The sequence below is a fragment of the Mustela erminea genome, chromosome 8 (genome assembly GCF_009829155.1).
Source record: "Mustela erminea isolate mMusErm1 chromosome 8, mMusErm1.Pri, whole genome shotgun sequence".
In the NCBI taxonomy this organism is placed as follows: domain Eukaryota; kingdom Metazoa; phylum Chordata; class Mammalia; order Carnivora; family Mustelidae; genus Mustela; species Mustela erminea.
The window spans coordinates 114591980-114610091 of record NC_045621.1 but is presented as its reverse complement, the minus strand read 5'-3'; the positions used below and the strand labels follow the sequence as shown (position 1 = coordinate 114610091).

Sequence of the window (18112 nt, the reverse complement as noted above, 5' to 3'; positions counted from 1 at the left end):
TTTAAATGGTAAAAGAGCCCAGTCAAGACCATAGTTATACTGAGGTATGAGGCGGAAGCTTCTTCATAAGGAGCAGGACAATTATAAATGAGTATGACCACAGCCCCTCTAGCATACCTTTCCACAGGCCCAGGCACCCAAGTGTAGTTTCCCTACAAGAACCCATTGAGTCCCTGTAATAACTCTGCCCCAGAGGAGAAAACTGAGTCTTGGGGAAATGTGGGGACATTCCCGAAACTCACAACCAGGTGGTGGCCAAATCCCACTGGGCAGTTAGGGGCAGGGTGCTCACCTAGCAAACAGGAGGTTTTGTTTTTGTTTTCTTTTTGGTGGTCCAGAATTCTTTGGCAAACAAGAGGTCTAACACATCTTGGGTGGTGGCAAAGACTCTATATGCTCCCAGGAACATGTGGACGTAGCTTAGATCTCTTCCTAGGAGGATGGGCAAGAGGTGTTCGATTTGTGTCTCTAGTGAGTTGACCTGGTTGGTCCACAGCATGCAGGTCTCATTCCTCTTCCTAAGGTGGATCAGAGGAAACATGAATCAGTGCTGTAGCCACCAGGAAGGTTGGGGGTTGAAGGGCAGATTGAACCCCCAACATCTCAGTGACTTATGGCAAGAGGTGGGACAAGTGGGCCCATAAGCATAAAAAGAATAAGGTGACTCAGTGGTTCATTGAGTTAATCAAAAGGGTCTTGGTATTTGTTCAGGTCATGACGTCAATGTCCTGAGACAGCTCCTGTCTGCTGTGTCTGCTTGAGGATTCTGTCTCTCGCTCTGATTCTTCCAACTCTCCCCCTGCCTCTTTCTCAAATCAATCAACCAATCAGTTAATAAATCATTAAAAAAAGAAAAAAAAATAAGTGAAACCATATGATAATTGACTCTCTCTGCTTGACTTATTTCACTCAGCATAATCTCTTCCAGTCCCGACCCTGTTGATACAAAAGTTGGGTATTCATCCTTTCTGATTGAGGCATAATACTCCATAGTGTATGTGGACCACATCTTCCTTATCCATTTGTCCGTTGAAGGGCATCTTGGTTCTTTCCACAGTTTGGCAACCGTGGCCATTGCTGCTATAAACATTGGGGTACAGATGGCCCTTCTTTTCACGACATCTGTATCTTTGGGGTAAATACCCAGTAGTGCAAAGGCAGGGTCATAGGGAAGCTCTATTTTTAATTTCTTGAGGAATCTCCACACTGTTCTTCAAAGTGGCTGCACCAACTTACATTCTCACCAACAGTGTGGGAGGTTGGGGGAACCAGGTGGTGGGTATTGGAGAGGGCATGGATTGCATGGAGCACTGGGTGTGGTGCAAAAACAATGAATACTGTTATGCTGAATGGACTGATATTCATGACGGAATGATCACTGTAGCATATTATAATGGCAAATGATTCCTTGAGAATTTATATTCAATATAATTACTTAACGTAAAAAAAAGAAGAAGAAGAAAAAAAAGAAAAAGGAAAAAAATATTCTTGGCATCCATACAAAGAATTGAAGCAAGTGATGTCTGAACTTGATAGTATGTCAGGTCATATTGTGAGCTGAGTATTGATAGCACCTCCCTGGATGAAAGGCATGGATCCTATGATTTCTGAAAGCATATACCTTTCTTGAGATGACAACACAGAGATGCTTTAGATAAAGGGCTCAGGATATTAGGACACGTAGGATGTAGGATGTAACACTGAGTTGGCAACAGAAGGGAGTCACATCCAAGTCCTGCATCAATAAAGGAATCAGTGGCTGTGATAAATGGTTGGCCTTCTGGAATGTTGTGCAGCACAATGAGGTTCCTGCTCCTGACTCTGGAGGGGCCCAGGGATGTGTTCTTTCACAACCAAAGGGCAGATCAAGAGACATAGTACCATGGGCTCCATGTCTCATTGGGTAAAAGTCTCTCAACGCACCATGATCATGTGCAAGACTTGCAGAAGTCGGGGAAGGATGGATAGGCCAACGGGGACACTTGAAAGCACTAGTTAAGAAAATGCATAGTACAGTGCAAAAGGATTCTAGATGAATGGGATGAGACATCTTAAAATCTCTTTTCTCATATTCCTACAAATATGTGGACAATGACTCTGCCTCTAGCCAAGACAGAGGCAGGGCCATGAGGGCAAGTTTGGGGAAGAGATGGAATGTGAGTTCATGTGGACATCGGACTCTAGGAGGGAGCCCAGACTGGCTTCTAGGTAGTGAGGCCTTTTGTTCTGCATCAGCGCCCTGGGAGTTTGTTCTCCCCAGCACCTGTACTCACCCTGAGCCAGCGCTGGACTCTGTTGGCAGTGTGGGGCACCTTCAAGGAGGTAGAGAAGAAGATCTCTTCACTCAGCCCCTGCTCCATCTTCCGTGTGGAGCTCTGTAAAGACAGAGACTGGCAACCAGGCAGGAGGTCTCAGAGCCCTATCTGGCTGCCATTGCTGGTCCTCAGACCCAGGGAACTCTATTACAGACACACAACTCCCCAGTATGCACACACCTCCACCACGGAGAGAAATGTGACACAGCTTCAGGGCCTTGGATGTGCTCTGGCACAGGTAAGAAGCACCTCGGGAATCCTCTTTCCACCCTGCCTACCAAGACATTGATGTGAAAATGAAGGGATCACCAGGATATCCACTGTCCTCAACCTCCTCCATCCCAGGGATGGGAACACCCACATACCCCTCTTTCCCTGGAACTCAAGAGGAGGGGGTGGGGCTGACCTGGGATGGTTCAGAGAAGTGACTTGGCATCACCTACGCTGCTCTTATGTAGGCAAGGTTTGAGCCAATGTTTGCAGCATGTGAAAAAGCCATTCTGCTAGGGTTTTTGGAAGCCACAGTCCCGGGAAGTAAGCAAGCAAAAAGAGAACATCTTTCAGTATCGGATGTCTCCAGCCAAGTAACTCTGATACTGAACTACACTAGAATGTGGGCGCCTGGTTGCAAGGGTTCCAAGTTCTGTTGAGATCTATGGTCCAGGAAGTGACTTCACTGCCTGGGATCACCTCCCCATGTCCACTCCTGGATTGACACCTACACAAACAGTGCTCTGGGTTGCTGTCTGCTCATCGCCTTTCTGCATGCAAGACCACATCTGTACACAGTGACACCAACACACCATTCTCCACAGGCCCCCAAGGAAGGTCTGGGTGCAGAAAGAGCCCCACCTGGCTTCAGACACAAATCTCCACTCTTACTGTTTTTGACCCTGTATAAGCTATCATCCCTGGTGGGGGGGGGTGGGGTCTGCATCTTGTCTGTACAATACAGATGATTCTAGCATGTACTTCCTCTAGATATCCACAGGCATATGTGGGATAATACCTATGATATTGGACGAGTGGTGTCACATGTAGACAAAAACCTCCAACCACATTTTCTTCTCACCTTCTCTGAGACTGCTACTAGTCAGATCCCACCCCACAGTCCCTACTGGGGTGTGTGTGTGTGTGTGTATGTGCATATGCACACTCATTCCTGTGTGCCCACATGTGTTCATTAGTGCTAAAATTCTGGAGTCCCAAAAGATGACAGCCCCATTGACAGAGGGATGGACAGTAACTTCCCAAGATCTTGGGCTTTCTAATTTCCAATGCAAACCCTAAAGAAGGGATTGGATCCTTGGCCCTCGATGGTCAGAAACTGCCCTTATCCCTAGAGACTGCCTGTCCTGTGATGCAAGCCATTACCTCCTTTCCAATGGGTGTGATGTGGATAGGGGCCCACTCAGTGGGTTGCCATGACCTGGCCTCTCCCTCAGATAAGAATTTAGGGAATGTCTCTAAGATATTAATGCTCACTTTCACCCCCATACCATTTCCCTGTGTGTAGCCATTCTATCAAGACAACCTTTTCTAGAGCCCCCAGTGAAGGGCTAGGTGCATCCAGGACCCCACCTTTGAGGACACTCAGAGAGTTGGGTTCATGCCTGGTAAGCCTTCTTACCAGACTGTGAATCTAGGCAAGGCACGGACCCTGCAGGGGTCTTCACCTTCTGCCCTCAGTGGCTCCCTTAGATTCCTAAGGAGTCCTTGTGTACACATCCTTGTGCCCTCCTCCCCTGAAAAGTGGTCTGGACTTAGTGATTCACTTACATTCCACAGAACATGGCAACATGACCCAATGCCCCTTCTGAGATTTAGTCATGAAAACTAAGTGCCCAGCACCATGCTGACTCTGCCCACCTTTTCTCTCAGATCCCCACAGTGGGGTATAAGCCCCTATGTTGAACCATGACACAGACGCACACACATGGCCTGGTTGTTGACCTGCAGTCAACAACAGAGAGAAGAACTCAGGCCTTCTAGATGGACTGAAACCTGCCAACACCCCTCAGGGAGCTCAGGTTCTCAGTGAAGCAGGTCCTGCCTTGGTGTTGTCAACAGCCCCAACCTACTGAGAGACTCTGGAAGGAACCCTCAGCTGTGCATTGCTGGATTCCTGATCCTCTGAGACTGAGAGACAGTGTTGATTAAACCATTGAGTGTGGGGTAATGTGGTCACACAGCACTGGGAGCAGGGTACTGATACTGTCCACCTGTCCTGGGCCCTGGCCCTCCTACCCACCCTCTCTGCTCTCCTCCTCAGCTTCCTCTGGCCACCCTGGCCTCCTTTCTAACCTCCATTCTGGGAACATCAAATTCTGCCTCCAATCCTCTGCATCATGGTGCCTTCTGCCAGGCTACATATACTCAGATTTGTGCAGGGCTGTCTCCTTCTTTTCCTGCCATAGGAATTCTCAATGTCATCTCAGCACAGCCTTATCAGACCCCTCATTTGGTGGAGCTCATGGCTTAGCTGTAGTCCCTTGCTCTTTTCCTGTGGAGTAATTGCACATTTCCTTCATGTTTTTGTTACATGTTTGTCCATCTTCCCCTCTAGACCCTGACCTCCTAGAGGGAGAAACTGGTTGGCTGATAAGAACTGGTACCTTCTGAGTGCTCAGGGCACAGTGGCTGAATGAACAGGAGACTGGATCCATCCCACCACTGACAAGCTCTATTATTTGAGCCTAATTGATCATGTGTCATGTGTAAGTCCTTTTGTTTTGTTTTGTTTTGTTTTCCTAAGTAAATTCCATGCCTGATGTGGGGCTCAAACTCATGATCAAGTACCCTATTGACTGAGGAAACCAGTTGCCTCTTTGGTCATTTTTAAAGGTTCTAGGCTGATAACTATTGAAGTTAACTTGGCGATTTCAACATATTGTAGGTATTTTACGTTATCCTGAATTACCAAATAACTCCCCAAATTTTGGTAGCATGTCACCATAGATTCCCCCACATGACAGTGCCAAGTGGCTCTTCAGATTGGAGACTGAATTCCTTCATGTAGTCTTTCAGGAGCCCAGAGTCCCTCTACCATGGGCCTTCTCACTCCCTGGGTTGTCATGCACCTCTGACACCATCAGCACAAGAAGAAAGACGACAAAGAAATACATATGGGACATTGTTTCTAGCCAGGTCTAGAAGGCCAAAATGTGCACCTTTATGCTCAATTTTTTTTTTATTTTCTTAGGATTTTATTTATTGGTTAGAGGGAAAAGAGCAGGGGGGAGGGGCAGAAGGAGGAGAACCAGAGAGATGCTGAGGTGAGGAGGACAGGGGGTGGCTGATACAGACCTGGGAAGGGAACAGCTTAGGCCACACAGAGCCTCCATCAACTGTGGTTGGGCAGGAGTAATGAGTACCCTCAATTTCCTGTGCCCCTGACCTGTAATCAGGAGAGGCTTCCCAGGGATTTCCTCATGGACTCAGACAACATTGAGTGGTGGGAAATTTTTCCTTTATTTAGAAGGGAGATGAAAAGTCAATCATGGTGATGATACTTTCTCTTCTTGGACCTACAGCACCAGCCCCAAAACAAGATCCTGAACCACCTCAAGAGCTACCTCCAGCTCCCACTCTGGTGCCTGCTACAGCTTCAGAGCTCAAGTGGCAGGTGGGAATAAGTTGTGTGGGTGATGTAGCTGTGGATAACAGCAGAGGGAAGGCACCCAGCTAAATGAGCCTACCGCAAAGTTTTTTATCAACAGTGAAGAGCACAATCAAAGCTTTTAGGAGTTTACTACTATGGGGGACATTCCTGGCTTAAAAGTGTTCAAGTGGTGAAGTGGAGTGGAATCCCAGGTATGACAGCATGATCTCAGGGTCCCGGGGTTCATGAGAAAAACACGTTGGCCTAAATGCTTCAGAGTTCCCAGACATCAGTTAGGGAAAACTGGCTGAAAACCACGAGGCTAGGTGCTGGCTTTGTGTTCTATGTAGCCATACACTCCAAATCACAGCACAGTTGCGCACTCACTTTCCTGAGAGGGGTCCAGCAAAAAACAGAAGCATGGCAAGACCTACAACACCAGCAGGTAGAGTGTGGGTCTGTGCCACAGGAATCCAAAGAAATTGGAATTGGAACTCAGTCATGTGACTGAGGTAAAAATGCCTTGTCACTGGGAGGGTGAACACAGAGTTCTGACAGAAACTGAGGAGTTCAGACTTAGGCATTGTTTTTCTGTAAGGGTTCACTGAAGAGCTGGGGTGCAAATTTTCAACTCCTGGGTAGAGATCAGGTTGCAGTCATATTCATCTCACCCATTGGTGCTGCAAGCCTTCAGGGAGTAAAACAGCATAAACAGAGTAAAACAGCAAGAGCTGCATACACGGAGGCGTCTCTGCTGCTTAGGAGAGCTGCATTTGCACTAGCTGAAGTATACCTGCGAATCAGGGTAAGAGGTCCTTCCCTAGAAGACCATCACAAACAACTCACTCTTTTCAAGTTTACTGATAATAGAGGGCTGCAAAGCTTCAGATCTTAGGGAAAACACTAAGTAGCATTCTTTGTATTGTTATTTTTTAGTCTTTATTTTTTCATTTTTTAATTTTTTTATCTATTTAAATAATTTTTATTAGAGAGAGAGAGACAGCGTGTGTGTGTGTGTGTGTGTGTGTGTGTGTGTGTGTGTGTGTGTGCAGGGGTTGGGCAGAGGCAGATAATCTTGCAGCAGACTCCCTGCTGAGCACAGAGTCCAACTCTGGGCAGGATTCCAGGACCCCAAAGATCAGGACCTGAGCTGAAACTCAACAACTGAGCCACCCAGGCCCCCCTCCAAGAGTAGATTTAAATGAGAAGAAATTAAAGTTAGATCAATCCTAAACATGTAAAAATAAAAAGGAAGAGTAGGTGAAAGAAGAGAAAGAAGAAAGAGAAGAGCAGAGGAAGAGTAGTCAAAGAGTAATATGAATTTTACTAAAGTGTGTCATGAGACAAAACGAGAAAGAAAGAAATGACTTTATTAGTAGTATCTTTGTGGTGTGACCAAAATGTGTTGTGATTTTATTCTACATACTTGAAAAAATATCTTCCTATTTTTTAAAGCATGCCTGAATTATTTTAATTTCATCTTTAATATTTAAAGAAAAGATGTTATATAGTTTACTTTCTCAAATGTCTTGGGACTTGTAGCAGGAATTCTCCTCAACCAAACTGCATTGCCAAAGGTCTTGGAGGTGATCCTTGACTGTATTCTCTAACATGAACCAGTAATAGTGGACATTCCTGCATCGTGTTTGTTTCTTTTATTGTCCTCACCGCAATAAGTACTTATTAACTTAGTTATGTACATATTAAGTGCCTCTTTCTCTCTCATTTATCAACTCCAAAAGGGCAGTCACCTTTTCTGTTTTATTGGCCAATATATTATCAATTGCCTAGCACAATGAGACATGAGGTAGGAACTCAATAAAGACCTTTGAATGAATAAATATGTAATCCAAGAAATTGATGTATCCAGAGCACACAAGTTCAGGAGACATTCACGCCTAGGTTTGTGCAAGCCTCAACCATGAACCTTCATGACCCTGCATGTGAGTGGCTCCTTAAATTTTGTACGCTAGGGGCTTCACTTGTCTCATTCTGGTATCTCTGTTAATATATCTATTATTTATTCTTTCTATAAACGTATCCTTGAAAGAGAAAAGAGTGCATCTCCCGGCTATTTCAGCTTGCCAACAATAGGTTCATGAATGTCCTTCTTTTCATATACAGATTTCTTTCCATCTCTTGACTGCCTGCCAGACCCACATAACAAAATTTCCAGGTTGGTTACAACTATCTATTCCCTTTCCTCCAATCCCATACAGCTAATTGTGGCCAAGCTTACTGGCTGCACTAAATATTTTTGTTATCCAGCCTTAGCTGGTCTGTAATGAAACTTGTTATTCTTTTCTTCTTCATCACTTTGTGCAGGTCAGAGATTACAAATGAGGTGTTGGGTCTCAGTGCATGGACACCTTTCTTTGCCTTCAACATACTTAATGTTAACTACTTCCTGACATTTAAAATTGTCAAATTTACATGAAAATCCAGATGTACAAAATCTCAAACAAAATCTCAAAAATGAAAAAAGCCAAACCAAAACAAAGCACATTTTAAAAAAGATTTTATTTATTATAGAGAAATAGAGAGAGGATGTGCATGTGCATGAGTTGGAGGAGGGGCAGAGGCAGAGGGAGAGGAACAGAAACCTAAACAGACCCCATGCTGAGTAGGGAACCCCACATAAGTCTTGATCTGACAACTCTGAGATCATGACCTGAGCAAAAACTAAGAGTTGGATGCTTAATCAACTGAGCCATCCAGGTGCCCCGTAAAACACTTTTTTTTTTTTTTAAGAAAATATGACAAGAATCTTTTCACACATGGCTCCAGTCAGCTGGAGCTTTCTGATCATTTAGCTGAAATAAGTGCCTTTCTTAGAAGCTGCCAATGAGTTTACCACAGATAAAATGTTTCTTCTCAGTTTTCAATTAATTTCAGACATCCACATTTTCCAATGATACCTAGCCCCCATATATTAAAACTCTCATGAAATATTGACAGTGGATAGGGAGATCCACCCCTCTCTTTCTAGCAAATGCAAGTTACTCCTCAACTCCAGAAAACACAGATCCCAACCTTTCTACATTATGTTCATAGACACAAACTCCTCAGTCTAAGAAATGTCCCTTTCACATTCCAATCACCCTTAGCACTGGTGTTGTTCTTTTTATTTTAAAAATTTAAAAAATATTGTAGTAGATTAACATACTATGTCATATTAGTTTCAGGTGTACAACAGAGTGACCTGATAATTCTGTACATTACTTGATGCTTACCGTGATAAACGTAGTCACCATCTGTCACCACACAGCATTGTTACAGTATTATTGACCATGTTCCCTATGTTGTACTGTTCATTTCTGTAACTTATTTATTTTGTAAGTGAAAAAATTTTACCTCTCATCCCCTTTACCTCTCATCTATTTAACCCATTCACCTACACATTTCCCTTTAGCAACCACCAGTTTGTACTCTGTATTTAAGAGTTTGTTTGGTTTCAGATTCCACATATAACTGAAATCATATGGTACTATTATTTTTATAGTACTGTCACTCCTCTTAAATTTCAAATGTCTTGTCCTTTAAAATATGTTCCACAGGGGGATGGAGAAATTACCAAACTTGTATCCCATGTAATGAATATATATAATATATATACACACAAAGAATACAGGATAGATAGATTCTGTGAATAACAAAGTGTGAAAGTTGAGAGGTTTGGAGTTAAAAACTGAAATTCCAGAACTTAATCCCTGGTTCAAATTTCAACATTACTCATTCCTATCTTGCTGGCCAGGAGTCACATCCATAATGTCTTTGCCAGAGTCTTCTTCCAGCCAACAATTTTTGTTCTCTCCAGATCATACTTTTCTTGTGTTTTTCAGTGTGGATAGGCTGGCAGTTTTCTGAGTGTTCAAAGTCTCATTCCTTTTTGCTTAACAATCATTTAACAATTCCTTGTTAAAATCATCCCTATGCTCTTGCACTGTACTATGAACAGTAACAAAAATCCAGATTGCACCTTTGACATTTTTTTTTAGAAGTCTCAGGTAATCATTTAAATAAGTTCTGTTTTCCAGAAAACACTAAGCACAATTCAGCCAAGTACTTTACTTCTTTATAACAAAGGTCGCCTTTCCTCCAGTTTCTAATAGCATTCTTCATTCCCATCGTAGACCACATGAGCATCACCTTTAAAGGTTCTTACTTCTACTGACAGTCTCTTCAAGTCAATGTAGGCTTTTCTTACATGCACCTTGTAACTCTTCCAGCCTTTCCCCAACCCACTTCCACAAAGTCACTTCCATATTGGTAGGTATTTGTTACAGCAGCTCCCTACTGTTCAATGCCAAAATCTCCATTATGTTGCTAGGGCTCTGTTAACAAAATGCCAGCCACCAGACTGGGTGGCTTAAACAACAGAAATTTATTTTTTCAGAATTCTGGAAGATGGAAGTCCAAAATTAAGGTAAGGTTTGGTTTCTCCTGAAGCTTCTCTTCCTGGCTTGGAGACAGGACCTTCTTGCTGTGTCCTCACACGGTCTTTCCCTATGCATGTCCATCCATGGTGTCTCTTTCCATTTCTATAAGGACATCTGACTTATTGACTAGGATGGGATTAGGATTTAATTATGATTTAATTTAACCTATTTAATAATGATTTAATTTAACCAAATTGCTTCTTTAAATATTTTAAAAATATTTTATTTGTTTATATGACAGAGAGACATTACAAGTAGGCAGAGAGACAGGCAGAGAGAGAGGGGAAGCAGGCTCCCTGCTGAGCCAAGTACCCGATGTGGGGCTCAATCCCAGGACCCTGAGATCATGACCTGAGTTGAAGGCAAAAGCTTAACCTACCTAGCCACCCATGTACCCCTAAAAGCTCTATCTTAAGCACAGTCACATCTTAGGGTATACTGGGGGGTAGGATTTCAGCATATGAATTTGCAGAGTACATGGTTCAATCCTAACAGCTACTATTGTCTTCATTTAAATGAGATCCTCCCAGGAAAATTAAGCATCTGTTTATGAATAAATTTGCTCATGTCCTTCTATTCTTTAATGAAGGCTATCACTTAGAGGCACTTGAGACTCACAGACCACCAGTATCATCGATACTGCTATTGTCCCACATGGCACTGCTTCCTAGCCCACGGTGATGCCACCAGTTACTTCCACCCTAAATAAACCACTGTGATGATCTCAAATGAACAAAACAACACTATATTCGTCCAATCCCTACTAGGTACTGAATCCTGATAAATCCCTGGAGATTTGTCAACATTGGGAATTTTTTTTCCCCTTGATAACATTCAAACCAGTCCATGAGGCTAGGTTCAGAACACATATGTGTCCCTTCACCTTTCCTTTGTGACAGATTGGACTACTACTGGTAATTCTACACTACCCTACATCTACATCCATGCCATACCTCAAGAAAGTATACTTTCTTACTCCTTAATATTAGGCTTGACCACATTAACTGCCTTGGCCCATGTATATTGGCATATACAACAGAAGCAAAAGCCTTGCATGGTTTGGCTTATTTCTTGTGGTTCAGAAATCTTCCATGGATAAATTTTGTAATAGCTGATGTCCTACTAACTTGGTCCCTAGAACAAATCACATGAAGTAAATATGACCCAACCTAGAATGAGGCTTAGCTACTATACAGCCTGAAGTAGAGTGCCCAGTGGAACCAGCTTAGATCAAAAAGCCATTCAACCTCTTGTCCTGTGAGCATGGGAATAAATGTATATTGTTGAAACCACTGTATTTTGGGGTGATTTGTTATAGATTTTTTAAAAAAGATTCCATCCATTCATTTGACAGATAGAGATCACAAGTGGGCACAGACGGCAGGCAGAGAGAGAGGAAGGGAACAGGTTCCCTGCCAAGCAGAGAGCCTAATGCGGGGCTTGAAACCAGGACCCCGGGATCATGACTTGAGCTGAACGCAGAAGCTTTAACCTACTGAGCCACCCAGGCTCCCCTTGTTATAGGTTTTAATGTTGATAACTGACTGATACAGTATCCAAGGAAAGTGTACAACAACTATCCCTTTAGAGCTTCCTTCCATCATTCATTTAAAGTAAATGAAGCCGGTAGACAACTGGGGGCCACCTGTTCCTTACATATACTCAGATGTGTGGAAAATCTGCTTCATAGAACCTTACTTTAAAGATGGATTTCTCAGTTTTCATGGATTCATAGGTGTTATAAGGGCTGGAAGTCACATTAGACGCTACACCATAACTCTCTCCAATTGATGAAATATTTGAGACCCAGAGAGAAAAAATTATTTACATGAGGCCATACAGTAAGACAATGACAGCGCCAGGATTAGACCTTGGGTCTACTCCTCCTAATCCAGCACACTTCTGTTGTGATTCTTGCAGTATAGTTGATGATTAGGAAAATGATATGTGAAAGAGTTTTATTAAAAGCATTCATATTGGGGTATTACTTTCTAATCGGTCGCCTCTGGTAGCTCCCTCCCCCTTTTGTTTATCTGTGATCACCAAGACAGCATGGTACTGGCATAAAAACAGACACATAGACCAGTGGAACAGAGTAGAGAGCCCAGATATGGACCCTCAACTCTATGGTCAATTAATCTTCGACAAAACAGGAAAAAATATACAGTGGAAAAAAGACAATCTCTTCAATAAATGGTGCTGGAAAAACTGGACAGCTATAAGTAGAAGAATGAAACTCGAGCATTCTCTTACACCGTACACAAAGATAAACTCAAAATGGATAAAAGACCTCAACGTGAGGCAGGAATCCATCAGAATCCTAGAGGAGAACATAGGTTGTAATCCCTTTGATATCAGTCAGCCACGCAACTTCTTTCAAGATATGTCTTCAAAGGCAAAGGAAACAAAAGCGAAAATGAACTTTTGGTACTTCATCAAAATCAAAAGCTTCTGCACAGCAAAGGAAACAGTCAAGGAAACAAAGAGGTAACCCACGGAATGGGAGAAGATATTTGCAAATGACAGTACAGACAAAAGGTTGATATCCAGGATCTATAATGAACTCCTCAAACTCAACGGACACAAAACAGAGAAGCATATCAAAAAATGGGCAGAAGATATGAACAGACACTTTTCCAATGAAGACATACAAATGGCTATCAGACACATGAAAAATTGTTCATCATCACTAGCCATCAGGGAGATTCAAGTTAAAACTACATTGAGATATCAACTTACACCAGTTAGAATGGCCAAAATTAGCAGGACAGGAAACAACATGTGTTGGAGGGGATGTGGAGAAAGGGGAACCCTCTTCCACTGTTGGTGGGAATGCAGGTTGGTGCAGCCTCTTTGGAGAACAGTGTGGAGATTCCTCAAGAAATTAAAAATAGAACTTCCCTGTGACCCTGCCATTGCACTACTGGGTATTTACCCCAAAGATACAGATGTCGTGAAAAGGAGGGCCATCTGTAACCCAATGTTTAGAGCAGCAATGGCCACAGTCGCCAAACTGTGGAAAGAACCAAGATGCCCTTCAACGGACGAATGGATAAGGAAGATGTGGTCCAAATACACTATGGAGTATTATGCCTCCATCAGAAAGGATTGAATACTCAACTTTTGTAGCAACATGGACGGGACTGGAAGCGATTATGCTGAGTGAAATAAGTCAAGCAGAGAGAATCAATTATCATCTGGTTTCACTTATTTGTGGAGCATAACAAAAAGCATGGACAACAAGGGGTGTTAGAGAGGAGAAGGGAGTTGGGGTAAATTGGAAGGGGAGGTGAATCATGAGAGACTATGGACTCTGAAAAACAATCTGAGGGGCTTGAAGTGGCGGGGGGGCGGGATGTTGGGGTACCAGGTGGTGGGTATTATAGAGGGCACGGAGTGCATGGAGCACTGGGTGTGGTGAAAAAATAATGAATACTGTTTTTCTGAAAATAAATTTTAAAAAAACTAAAATTAAATAATAACAATAATAATAAAAGCATTCATAGTGGTGGGGCACCTGTTTGGCTCAGTTGGTTAAGCATCTGACTTCAACTCAGGTCATGATCCCAGGGTCCTGGGATCCAGCCCAATATCAAGCTCCTGGCACAGCAGAGAGCCTCCTGTTCCCTCTGCCACTCCTCCTGCTGTGCTCTCCTGCTCTCTCTCTGTCAAGTAAATAAATAAAATCTTTAAAAAAAAAAAAAGCATTCAAAGTGACAATGAACTTGCTCAGAAATTCCCCAATTTTATCATGCAATTATTTCCTTACTTTTGTTAGTTTCTTTCAAGCTTAGATAATTTTGACCCAGATTTTGATGTGAAACTTGACTGGTAAATGTGTATTTTAGTGAAATTAAAATCCATGAAGAATAATGAACTAGCCCAAATATTGAGTACAGTGCTGGAAAACCTCCAAAGAGTCATCAATTTAAAACTCTAAGTTATTCTGTTTGCTAAAGATTTTTCTATAAAGATGAACTAAAAAGAACCTTATTAATTTTATTTGAATCCTTTCTACTGTTGAGATTTTCAACTGCTAAGGAAAAATGTTAGAATCCTGGGATGAGGGATATTACTTAAATTATTTGAGGGGAAAATTTAGCAATACTTAAATGTAAAGTTTGCATCTGTGTGATGGACTCATTTCTTTTAATGTATTTTTCTGAGAATTCTGCAAATGTATGCTTAAACTTCTATAGACATAGTAATGTGACAGAGAAACAAAACTTTTAAGAGAGGTTATCTGTCTTTACAGGCAATATGAAAGTTTTAGGTTCACAAGTTGCTTTTCCTCTCTCTCAGAACAAAGCAATATTGCATCATTGTTGAGCTCAGATTCTGTAGTCATACTACCTGTATTTGACTCAATGCTTTGTCAGTTATCATTTGAACAATCAAGGAAAGTTGCTTATCTGTTTGTAAATCTGTTTGTTCATTTGTAACCTGAAGGTAATAATAGTAATACCTGTCACAGAGAGTTGTTTTAAGATCTAATTCATTATATATATATATATATATATATATATATATATACACATATATACACATATATATTTATAATTATATAAATATATATTTTATTTTATATTTACATATATTTTATATATTTTATATATATATATTTTGAGTGCCTACAATCTACATCATTTTTCTAGGTACTTGAGCAATATTAATGAGCAAAAGAGGCAAATATCTCTATCATAAAACATATTCTAAAAGGCATAGACAGGAAAAAAAAAAAAGAAATCTAATAAATGAGCAATGAAATATGGTGTACCTGCAAGCCATAAATACTGTGGGAAAGAATAAAAGTCAAGCAGGATAAAAAGAATCAAGGGTGCTGAAGGAAGGAGTAAGTTGCAATTTAAAAATAAATGTTCATCATCACTAGCCATCAGGGAGATTCAAATTAAAACCATATTGAGATACCACCTTACACCAGTCAGAATGGCCAAAAATAGCAAGACAGGAAACAACGTGTGTTGGAGAGGATGTGGAGAAAGGGGAACCCTCTTACACTGCTGGTGGGAATGCAAGTTGGTGCAGCCACTTTGGAGAACAGTGTGGAGATTCTTCAAGAAATTAAAAATAGAACTTCCCTATGACCCTACAATTGCACTACTGGGTATTTACCCAAAAGACACAGATGTAGTGAAAAGAAGGGCCATCTATACCCCAATATTCATAGCAGCAATGGCCATGATCACCAAATTGTGGAAAGAACCAAGATGCACTTCAACAGACGAATGGATAAGGAAGATGTGGTCCATAGACACTATGGAGTATTATGCCTCCATGAGAAAGGATGAATACTCAACTTTTGTAGCAACATGGACGGGACTGGAAGAGATTATGCTGAGTGAAATAAGTCAAGCAGAGAGAGTCAATTATCATATGGTTTCACTTATTTGTGGAGCATAACAAATAGCATGGAGGACAAGGGGAGATGGAGAGGAGAAGGGAGTTGAGGGAAATTGGAAGGGGAGGTGAACCATGAGAGACTATGGACTCTGAAAAACAATCTGAGGGTTTTGAAGGGGCGGGGGTGGGAGGTTGGGGGAACCAGGTGCTGGGTATTAGAGAGGGCATGGATTGCATGGAGCACTGAGTGTGGTGCAAAAAACAATGAATTTTGGTACACTGAAAAGAAATTTAAAAATAATAAAAGCCTTTAAAAAAAAAACTCACTCCTGGAACTGATTGTAATGATGGGTGTGTAATACTTTGAATAGTATCTTGAAGTTTTTAAATATCTAATGTTAGATTATTGCCATAATGATTAGTAATATGCCAGCGAATTTTGCTCCAAGATATTTCTGATTCATTATAGACAAGGGGAGTAACACAGAAAGAAGAAACATTCCAGTCACATAAAATATGAAGTCTAAGCTTTATATTTTGAAGATCATCTCCTATATATATCATGGCTGTTTCTAAATCAGAGATACTTTCATCTAATTTTTGATCTATGATCATTTGTTGATTCCAAGCTTTGCTAGCATTCTCGTGTCACTTTTGTACAAATTGTGTGGTTTGTACAGTTTGAAGCAAGGCTATTCCTGCAGTGGTAGGCTGTAGCAGTAATGGCTATAATTCCTGAAATAAATAGCTGTTATAAGCAACCCAAGAAATCTTTTTGCTCTATGGACCCAGTCCTTCAAAGCTGTTAAAAGTATATGTATATCTGGAGAGCTTTCCCAAACACAGTGGTGTTTTACCGGTAACCAAATGCCTATTCTTCTTCTAGCTATGAGAATAATAGAATTGTCTGTATAAATATTCTCATCTACTCAGGTGTGCATTTTACATTTGAGACAGCTTTTTTCTCTCTTGCTATGATCAAAAGTCATTTTGCCAATAACAAAAACATAGGGATCTCTAACACAAGCTTATACCCATTCTTCATCCATTAGGAAAAAAGAAAATGCATAGTTATTAGACAGATGAATATAAGAGCTGTTCCAAACTCTTATGTGATTTAAAGCTGTGGTGACCTTCCATAAATTCTTTTGTCTTTTATGATAATTAGCAAAAGGAGATGGCATAAAAAGTCCTTGCCCAAGCCAGACCAGGGGTGCATCTCCTGAGGTTAAGGTTTGTGGTAAAATGAGATCATCAAAAACTTGCCATTTTAAATTTTGATGAGAGGAGCAGGGTCTCCCTGTGCAATTGGTGACTGCCATCCCCTTAGGGGACCAGTCCCATACAATTCCATAGGAATCATTAATAACAATACTGGGGTGAGAAGCTCGACAATCCTCCCATAAAGGTCGAATTCCCTCAACAGACCACATTTGTCTTAGTTTGCATTTGGGAATAGAGGGTGCTGCTGTGTTATAGCTAGAACCCCGATATTCATTGGCTAGGAATCCTTTAGCAGAGAGTAAATGTAACTGAGCTTTAGTCAGATAATTATCAGTAGGAAAGTCCACCAACCATCTTTGATCATCAGGGATAAGACAACTGGAATGATTGCTGATACATATTGGTCTATTTTGATATCCTAAGGTAAGATTAATATTTGTGCCCTCCTCTAAGGGCAATAGTGGCCATCTAGGATCCAAAATTCCAGGTACCCATTTGGAGATATTTAAATAAGTTGGTATTATATCTTCTCCCCACTCTACTGGATGGAGCAGAGGAGGATTGGGTATATAAACCCAGTAAGTAAAATTATGTATTTGTGCATAACATCCAGGAAGACTTATGGCTACCATGATGAGAGCCAGCATAGTGCATCAGATGTAGAAACAGTAGTAGTTTTGATATGCTGTAAAACATACACTGCATATAAAGAATTAGATAATAGATTAAATGCAGAAGAAACGTTTTGAAACAATGTAATAACCACCATTAATTCTGATTTTTGTGCTGAGAGACCGGTAGTAGATATGATCTTCGAAGTAGGACCATAATAACCACCTTTACCTTTGACAGAGCCATCAGAAAAGTAAGTAGAGGCATCTCTTACTGGATTTGTAGAAGTAATTTTAGGAAGGACAATAGCAGTATGTTTTAAAAAGGAAACAACAGGTAAAGAAGGATAATGAGAAGAAGTGTTTCCAGTAAAGCCACTAAGGGCAATTTGCCAATTTAAATTATTTTGGAATGCTGTTTCAATTTATGTCTTATGTCGTGGCCGGTGTGATGACACGAGCAGGGTCCAGAGGGTAAGAGAATGGAGAAAGAATAAGACTTGTAAAGAAATGTGGACAAGAGGGACACAGTGGATGATGTCCAAGCAGTGCCAATTTTAT

At 41.4% G+C, this 18112-nt stretch overlaps 1 long non-coding RNA gene across 1 annotated transcript; it reads right to left on the bottom strand.

Moving 5' to 3' along the window:
- Positions 1 to 298: 298 nt before the first annotated feature.
- On the bottom strand, positions 299 to 2852 carry LOC116597214. The gene is made up of 3 exons (XR_004288499.1): positions 2722 to 2852; positions 2274 to 2375; positions 299 to 518 (listed from the first exon to the last, which is right to left on the bottom strand). It is a non-coding gene; the product is annotated as an uncharacterized LOC116597214 (long non-coding RNA).
- Positions 2853 to 18112: the final 15260 nt, after the last annotated feature.